This window comes from Palaemon carinicauda, unplaced genomic scaffold (assembly GCF_036898095.1).
Source record: "Palaemon carinicauda isolate YSFRI2023 unplaced genomic scaffold, ASM3689809v2 scaffold949, whole genome shotgun sequence".
NCBI lineage: Eukaryota > Metazoa > Arthropoda > Malacostraca > Decapoda > Palaemonidae > Palaemon > Palaemon carinicauda.
Window position 1 is genome coordinate 51,990 of NW_027172257.1, and position 9,571 is coordinate 61,560.

Genomic DNA, 9,571 nt, shown 5'->3' on the forward strand with positions numbered 1-9,571 from the left:
TGAACACTAGCTTGTTGCCTGTGCAGATGATGCTACTCTCTTCACTTTTATACAATAAAACAATCACAACATTACTAAACAGTTCTTCTTCACCCAAGGGGTTAACTACAGCACTGTAATTGTTCAATAGCTACTTTCCTCTTGGTAAGGGTAGAAGAGACTCTTTAGCCATAAGCAGCTCTTCTAGGAGAAGGACATTCCAAAATTAAACCATTGTTCTCTAGTCTCGGGTAGTGCCATAGCCTCTGTACCATGGTCTCTTTGGTTAGAGTTCTCTTGCTTGAGGGTACACTCGAGCACACTATTCTATCTAATTTCTCTTCCGCTTATTTTGTTAGAATTTTTATAGTTTATATAGGAAATATTTATTTTAATATTATTAGTGTTCTTAAAATATTTTATTTTTTGTTGTTCCTTTTCCTCAATGGGCTATTTTCCCTGTTGGGGGCCCTGGGCTTATGGCATCCTGCTTTTCCTACTAGATTTGTAGCTTAGCAAGTAACAATAACAACAATATATATATATATATATATATATATATATATATATATATATATATATATATATATATACATATATATATATATATATATATATATATATATATATATATATGTATATATATATATATATATATATATATATATATATATATATATATATATATACATATATATATATATATATATATATATATATATATATATATATATATATATAAATATATATATATATATATATATATATATATATATATATATATATATATATATATATATATGTATATGTATACATATATATATATATATATATATATATATATATATATATATATATATATATATATATATATATATATATATATATATATATATATATATATATATATATATATATATATATATATGTGTGTATATATATATATATATATATTGGTGTGCTACTGTCTTAAGCACACATTTGAGTATGAGTTGTTTTCAGATGTATTTAGATGGTTTATTGAACACATCTTGGTGGTTTTTTAAGTTTTATTGTATATAAACAACTGAGTTAAACATCTCCATCACTGGAGGAAGCTGTGTTGGTCCACATGACCAATTCTGGTGAAGTTTAGACAAGAACTGAACAAATTACTGATATCCCAAAAATCGTACACTTGCTTTAATTTGGATAAGTGACGGAATCGGAAGACACCTGCATCCGGTGACGTCACAAACTTTCACACGAAGAGTTAATGTGTTGACACTAAGAAAGAATGACAACTCAGCATCTTACATCCTGTACACAATTTGAGTTGACCATAGCAAATCTCACGGCCAGCTCTTCCAACCAACATGACATATTACGTCATTTGTTTTAAACATGTAATATTACTATTCTAATCATTACATATGCTCGGCCAGCTATCTCAATTTTTTTTTACAAAAATTTAACAACAAGCCGAAACATGGTTATTAGGTGTGACTGGACATACGTATCATTCATTGTCCAAAACTAGCTATATCCAACTGAGGACGAATGTCCAAACAGGCACACCAAAACTAATAACAATAATGCATACAAAAAAAGATATTACCAAAGCAAAAAGAAAAATGCATGATAAAACCAAGATCATACATATGGTACATTGCTAGCAAATGATTACATGGTACCAAAAAACAAAACAAATTCTGACTTACAAATGATTCGGTAACTTGATAAAGAATAATTGTTACCTTTGTCAGAAACAAGATACTCAACATTCAGTGCACAAATACGAATTCCTGGTACGTACACGTACCACGGTTTCGTACATATATATATATTTATATATAGGGCTGATACATTTTATTAGATGCCCATAGATTCTGTTATATATCTTATATATTTTTTTTTTTTTTTTTTTTTTCTCTTTTCTTTTTTAACATTCCGGCTTATATATTTTTTATTAGATGCCGAGAGAAAAAATGATTTATATCCTTTTTTATTTTATTTATTTTTTTAAATGTTATTTTAAATGTATTTTTAACAATGCAAATGTAGAGAATTTCTTTAATTACATATTACTAGCGTACTAATCAGCTTTTCATACAAACATCAATCCGACAAATTACTCCCTTAGCGAATGAGGTGGCCACTCATACAGCTTTGAACTGGATTAAATAGGGGGTATTGTCAGGGCTATGCAACTCATTCCTTTGTAGCTGCTTGCTGTGCCGTAACCTACGCCAAACAAGGATGTTCACGGCGATAAATATCATCACCGTGAAACACAAACTAGCCAGTATTATGGGGTGAAGAATCTCTTTGTAAGTCGGCGACAGGTGGTCCTTTTCGGTAAGTTTCATTAAGTGTTTCGCCACACTTCCTTTATAGGGGAGAGGAAGTGCGGGCGTTGTAGAGGTCCACGTGAAATTCGCGAAGTAAGCACGTTCTCTGATGATTGTCCGTAGGCCAGTCACCATGGAATTCGGGGAAGTCCCGATACAGCCATCTGCTGCGACGAAGATGTGGTTGTGGGATGTGGATCCGTCAGGGCATGATATATTGAAGCCGTCCTTGTCGTATCGTATCCACGAGCCATTATTTAGTCTGCAATTGAATTCTTTATTGTCAAAGGGATAAAGCTTATCCAGACAATTTTCACTTGTATGGGAGAGAGCACCGTCTAGCACTATACCTAACTCGCATGAATCCATCAAGTTTTTACGGAATTCAAATGAGTCAGCTGTACATATTTTTCTATCCATTGCGTCTGAACAGTGAGTTAATTGATTTAAGTCTTTAATGACCGTATATGTTTCCTTGTCTGGGGAAATCAATACGTGTCCTGTCAAACTGGATATTACTGGATTTGAGTGATTCGTCATGAAAGTCGGAAATGGTGATATCCTGTAAGATTGCCAGGCATCAGAAGAATCAAAGGGAATTGTAATCCTAATCTTGTTATTATCTACGTTTACTGTAATTAGGCTGTAATAAAATTCTAACCTATGTTCGTCTAACAAAGGAACATAGCCTAGTTTATCCCTAGTGTTCTCCAGAACTAATTTTAAGTAACGTATAGGCAACAAATGGGGCGACAATACACCTTTAGTTGCTAACGTGATAGCTTCTACATAATCCTTGGATTTCTCAATGAAATGTGCAATTCTGTTATGTATGTGATCTATCTTTGAATCATAATACGTTAATGTTGCTAACAAATCCTGTACTTCCATAATTTGAACGATATTATCTGAATGTTCATTTAACAAATCCATAATTTTATTGATTGAAGCTAACTGATCCCTTAGTTCTGACATAATCAATTCATCTTTATGAGTCAAGAACTCAATTTTCTTATTTTGATTACTAATTTTAAGACGATTGGAAAGTCCTAAACCTAAACTTGCAACAGACCCAAAGATGCTTAATGCAGCATAAATGAACGGATTCCGTCTTTCTTTTTGTTCGTGTCCTACAGTCCACATCAAAAGGTCATAAGCCAAAGATCCTGTCTCTCCAGTCTTATTCTTTAAGTCATCAGATAGCATCTCTGCAATTTTTAATGTTGAGCTAAGCAAATTCTTAGTAGTCAAATGAAAATGTCTCCTATGCAACTCATCCAATGATGCAGAAAACCTTGAAATGGCGGTTCTTAAGCTAGTGACATCATTCTCTTGAAGAAAAATTGCTTGCATATGCACTTCGACAATTACGTTGGTTGATGTAATAAAAATGTCTTCTTGTCTTTCAACTATATTTCCATATTTAAAATATATATTCTTAGTCTTAGAACTCATCCCATACGAAAAAAATGTCTGAGCGAACAATATCACTCCCAACAACAAAAAATTCATCTTGGAAACCTGTAACGAGAAAAAACATATGTAATTACTCCTGTATTAAAAAGAAAACTTTTAAATTGAAATTAAAATTTTTCCTCACTTTTTAATTTCTTATGTGAGACAATGGTACTATTCTCTCATCCGTGGGTTGGGCTACATTTTGAATTCTAAACCTATTGGCCGTTAATATTTCCAAAATGTTAAATGGGCCTTCAAACTTAGGTGTTAGTTTATAGTTGAGCCCTTTTCTGACATTGATTTGAATATAGATGTTATCACCCACGGTATATGTTTTAGTTGGTTTCGCTATTTTATCATGATTCCTTTTCATTATGATTTGTGATTCTTCTAAATTCTTTCGAAGGATATCATATCGACTTATACTTGCATTTATACATTCTTTTAAAGGATTTGATAGATTAGTTGTAGGCGTTAATACATGGAAAGGTGTTCTAACTGGGGTACCATACAATGCTTCATGCGGTGACATTTTAATTGATATATGATATGAATGATTCAGAGTACTCAGTGCCGCCGGTATTGCAATATCCCAGTTGGGGTCCGATCCCCCTAGTGTTACCCTTAATATATTTAATATCTTCCTATTTGCTCTTTCCACTAGCCCATTCGACTCTGGGTGAATATATCATGGTATTGATCTTCTTTATTTTGAGGAATTCACACAATGAGGTAAGAAAGTGATTATTAAATTCACCACCCGAGTCTGAGATTATCATGTGTGGAATTCCATGTTTACAAATGTAACACTCGTAAAACTTCCTAGCGCATTCAATCGCAGTTTTAGTTTTAAGCGCTATTAGTTCTGTATATCGAGTTTAAAGCATCTATAATTACTAAGAGGTGCTTATTCCCTCTGTCTGACTCGTAAAATCCTGTTAACAAATCTAAATGTATTCTTTCAAAGGGTTGATTGGGAACAGGATAAGTTCCTAAGCTAACAGGTGTTTTCGTATGCCCTTTGTTTTCCTGACATGTGCGACAATTAGCTATGTGTCTTTTTATATCTGTAAGCATTGTATGCCAATAAAACAATGATTTGGCTTTCTGTGACATTAATGAGAACCCAGGGTGTCCATGTAATGGATTTGAATGCAACCAATTCAGGACAGTGGAAACAAGTGAGTTTGGTACTACTACCTGGTCGTTAGTTACATGTGGTGTATTGCGGGTTTTCCTTGTCACAGTCCTACACAGAATATTATCTTTGATTACATAATTCTGCTGCTTATACTTTATATATTCTTTTTCTTTATGATTGCCTTTCAAAGCATTTATAATTGTTTCTATTTTCTGATCTTTTCTTTGCTCAGTCTGTAACAATTCAGCACTCCAGCCTAAATCTTCTTGTTCAGATATTGTTTTTACAATAGGCATGGATGTTGATATATCTATTAATTCAGCTAAAGACTCCGTACAAGATGACACGGGGGTTGCGTGATAATGCATCCGCAATGATATTTGCTTTCCCAGGTAAATACCCGATTCTTGCGCCAAAATCTTGAATGATTAAATGCCACCGAGTTCGTTTAGGGCTGTGATTGAAGCCTTTAAAGAACTCTGTTAGTGGTTTATGGTCAGTAAGAACCTTAACGGGATAACCGTAAATTATGAACTTAAAATGCACTAGCGAATTAACAATAGCTAGTCCTTCCTTGTCTATTACTGCATATTTACTTTCGGAAGTTCTCAATTTTCGAGAATAGAAAGCTATCGGGAAAAACTGTTTATCATATTGCTGAAGCAATACCCCTCCCACTCCTAAGTCTGAGGCGTCTGTTGCAATGAAGAATTCCTTACCGAAGTCAGGAAATTTTAAGATAGGAGAACTACACAGTTCATCTTTCAAAGTATTAAACGCCTGTTAATGTTGCTCAGACCATATGAAATCTACGCCCTTCTTCGTAAGATCAGTTAAAGGAGCGGCTATTATTGAATAGTTGCGTATAAAACGCCTGTAATATCCACTACAACCCAGAAATTGCTGTATTCCCTTGACATTAGTAGGTATGGGAAAATTACGTATAGCCGACACCTTATCATGGACTACTTTAAGACCTTGGCTTGACACCATGAAACCCAAATATACTAATTCTGTTTTGAAAAACTCACACTTACTAATCTTTACCCTTAAGTTATGTTGTCTTAATCTCTGTAGTACTAGTTCTAACTTACGTAGATGTTCTTCTAAGGTGTTGGAAAAGATTACAAGATCATCCATATAGGCATGCAATATATCCCCTAACAAGTCTCCAAACACTATGTTAATCATTCTTGTAAATGTTATAGGAGCACAACGTAAACCAAAAGGCATCCGTAAAAATTCATAATGTCCCCTGGCTGTGCTGAAGGCTGTGTATGGGATACTATCTTCTTCTAATGATATCTGGTGAAAGCCTTTAAGTAAGTCCAAACTGGTAAAATATTTATTCTGACTTAACAAAGACAAAATATCGTCAGTACATGGCACTGGGAATCGATCAGGGATCGTTTCCTCGTTTAGACGACGAAAGTCGACACAGATACGCCATGTTCGATCTTTTTTCGGTACAACTATTAAAGGAAAATTATAAGGGCTATTTGATTTTCTAATGACTCCTTCCTCTAACATTTTACCTACTTCATCATTTATTTCATTCTGGAATTTCATAGGGAGTCTGTACGAGGGTACATATATAATTTTCTGTTTGTCTTTTAACCTTATTTGATGCTCGATCACATCTGTTTTCCCTAAGGATCCATCCGTAGTGGAAAAGACATCTGTATATTTATTTAAAAGTTCAAAAATTTTCTGCTGAATTTCTTCGTCTTGAATGTCCTTACTGATTTTATTTTTAATAGATCGTAAAAGGGATTCATCCGCAACTGATTGAGAGTGATTGATTTCAGCAACGGTAAGAATACGATGTTTATAAACTTCTACATCCAAGATATGTTGATTTTTGTGAATTACTAAAGTGTTATTTAAATGATTACAGACTTCGATATTACATTGCTGATGTGAGCCTACTGTATAAATAGCTTGTGTGACAGACAATCCGTTGGTTTTCAAAGTATCGGAAAGGATTAATATTTCAGATCCCGGTAGTGTTTTCTTTATTTGCACTATTAAATTCGAAGGTATGTTTGGTTCGATATATTGCGTGCAAGATGATATTACGGGGTGAACGAGAATTCTGCTGGGTCGCGTGTATTATTTCTTTATTAGTGAGACAAGTTATTGGTTCTTCAACGTACGTTACGGTTACATTTGTCGTCTCCTTATTATCCAAAACAGACTTTAAAGTATTAGAAGACTTATAGAATTTCCCTTTGATATACACGCCGTGCTTTGCAGGAGCTAAGATAATGTTTTGATTTCCCATAGATGGGTATCCTATAATTACAGCTGGATACATATTAATGTTTTTCACAACAACAAATGTATCGGCAAACGTGCGATTACCGACTCTGAACTGAATATGAGTTATGCCTATGACGTTTAATTCATTATTTCCTATACCTGAAAGTCTGATTCCTGATTTTTCAATCGGGAAAGTTCGAAAACAACAAATGATGCGTCTTCAAATCCATAATATTACGTGGACTACCAGAGTCAAAAAATAACGTAAAGGATTTGTGTTCTAAATTTACAGCATATAAGGTTGGCCGTAACTCATTTTGGCTTATTATTGTATGAATTCGTTGCAAATCTACGGGAGCATGCACTGTTTTACTTAATTCGGCCGTGTGTTTCATAGGAAAATCTATTGTCTCACATTTTATCTGATAAAACATTAAATTGATTATTCAATACTATTGATGTTGACATAAATGACCTTGACCCAACATCACTCTCTTCCCCTCTAGAGTTAACTATGTGGTATTTGCTTTGTTCTGCACATTCTGAAAATTAGGCTGACTTTGCGAGGTCTGGTTTGACGGCCCAGGCTCAGCGATATTTGAAGAAGTGTTTGTTTGTTTCGGACTCTGAACTGCATTGACATTTTGTTGTTTCTTCTTATTGTTAAAATGAGGATTTTTCTTTTTATTTCCATATGGAACTGACTGTGGAATTGACTGTGTATTTCTAGGATATTGTTGTGTCTTACGCGCGTAACATTGACTATAAGAATGTGATCCTGTGTTGTGAACTGAACAAAATTTCGTTCTACAGTCTGCGCTTATGTGACCTTGACGTTTGCAGTTGTAACACGTCACTCCCGCTACTGGATTATTAATTACGTTCGCTGTTTGTGGTTTTGTTTCATTCTTAGCAAAAACTTGAGTTAACACGGGATCGAGATCTGGACACTTGGACATGTGCTTCTTTATCTGTTTATAGACATCCAATTCCGTACTTGCAGGCATTAACTTCTTATCAAAGCACCGCACTAAAGCTTCAGGCAACATAAGTGTCATGCAAGTTAAATACATTAATCGTAAAAAATCTTTCACGGAGATATTATCGTTAGTAACCCAAGTGGAATTACCTAAAATGTCCTGATATTCGTTAAGCCTATCAGCTATGAGAGCTGCTCTCTCAACAACATTAAGCCGATTCATAGTGGCTTGATTAAGTGTATTTCGTAACGTTAACACCACATCCAAAGCTTCTTCACCCCCATAGATCGCGCGTAACCTAACTTTGAAATCATCCCAAGTAACTGCTTCCTGAAATGAAACACCTCTTAAATACGCACTCGCATCCCCCTTAGAAAAATCTATAAAACTTTTAGCTTCTTGTAATTGTACAAAAGGATCTACGATTTGTTTGGCATTTAAATGGGCATCAACGGATGAAATCCATGACTCCACATTTTGTGGCAAGAACCCGTTGACACGGCCTTGAAAAGGAAGGATTGCTGACCTGGCATTTACAAGCGTCACAATTGGAGGAGGATTAGCCTGGCCTACACCACTAGGTCCAGGGGTAGGGCTGACAGGAGGAGCCATGACTGCTGTATTCTTTTTTTTTTCTATCTCTTTGACCCCTTTCAATCCTATCAAAATATCTATATGAGTACAGACGCCCACTGCGTAAACGCATATGTATAATAAAATTCCCCCAACAATGTTACTAATCCCAATACATTTCCCCCCAAGAGTTTATGAAAGAAAAAGGAATTAGCACAAAGAAAGAAAAATTCTAAATGAGAATTCGGAGTTTCTTATAACAAAGTTTAGGAATTCACTCACCCCAGTAATATTTGACTAACGACTTGTGACAACTACACTTCACTGCACAAACTGAAATGAATACAAAATCTTTGTACTTAGCTTTATATGTAGTCGAGTCGTCTCTCTCTCTCTCTCTCTTGATGTTTTGTTAGCGATGTCTCGTTCTAGTTTCTTGTAGAATGTAGGTCTTCCTGGATATGTTTTGCAATAGTTGAATGCCAGTCCTTGGGTTTCCTAGGATGTTGATTGAAGATTCTATTTGTATACTAACATATGTTGGTGTTAGCATTTTCGTTGGACTCAGTCAAAATTGTAGATATTTGTAGATAGTTCTGAGTTCTTGAAGATCTTTATCAGGTATTACAGCTTTTATGTTGAAGTCTTGAAGATATATCTCTGGTTTTACAGCTATTTATTTTTGAAGTCTTGAAGATATTTCTCTAATTCTTAGAGTATAACCGCTGTCTTTGAGTTTAAGCGCTGCCACCATTTATTGGTGTGCTACTGTCTTAAGCACACATTTGAGTATGAGTTGTTTTCAGATGTATTTAGATGGTTTATTGAACACATCTTGGTGGTTTTTT

At 34.5% G+C, this 9,571-nt stretch overlaps 1 long non-coding RNA gene across 1 annotated transcript; it reads right to left on the reverse strand.

Moving 5' to 3' along the window:
• Positions 1-2,280: 2,280 nt before the first annotated feature.
• LOC137637722 (uncharacterized) lies at positions 2,281-9,067 on the reverse strand. The gene is made up of 2 exons (XR_011043762.1): positions 9,006-9,067; positions 2,281-2,571 (listed from the first exon to the last, which is right to left on the reverse strand). It is a non-coding gene; the product is annotated as an uncharacterized lncRNA (long non-coding RNA).
• Between the last annotated feature and the right edge of the window lie 504 nt (positions 9,068-9,571).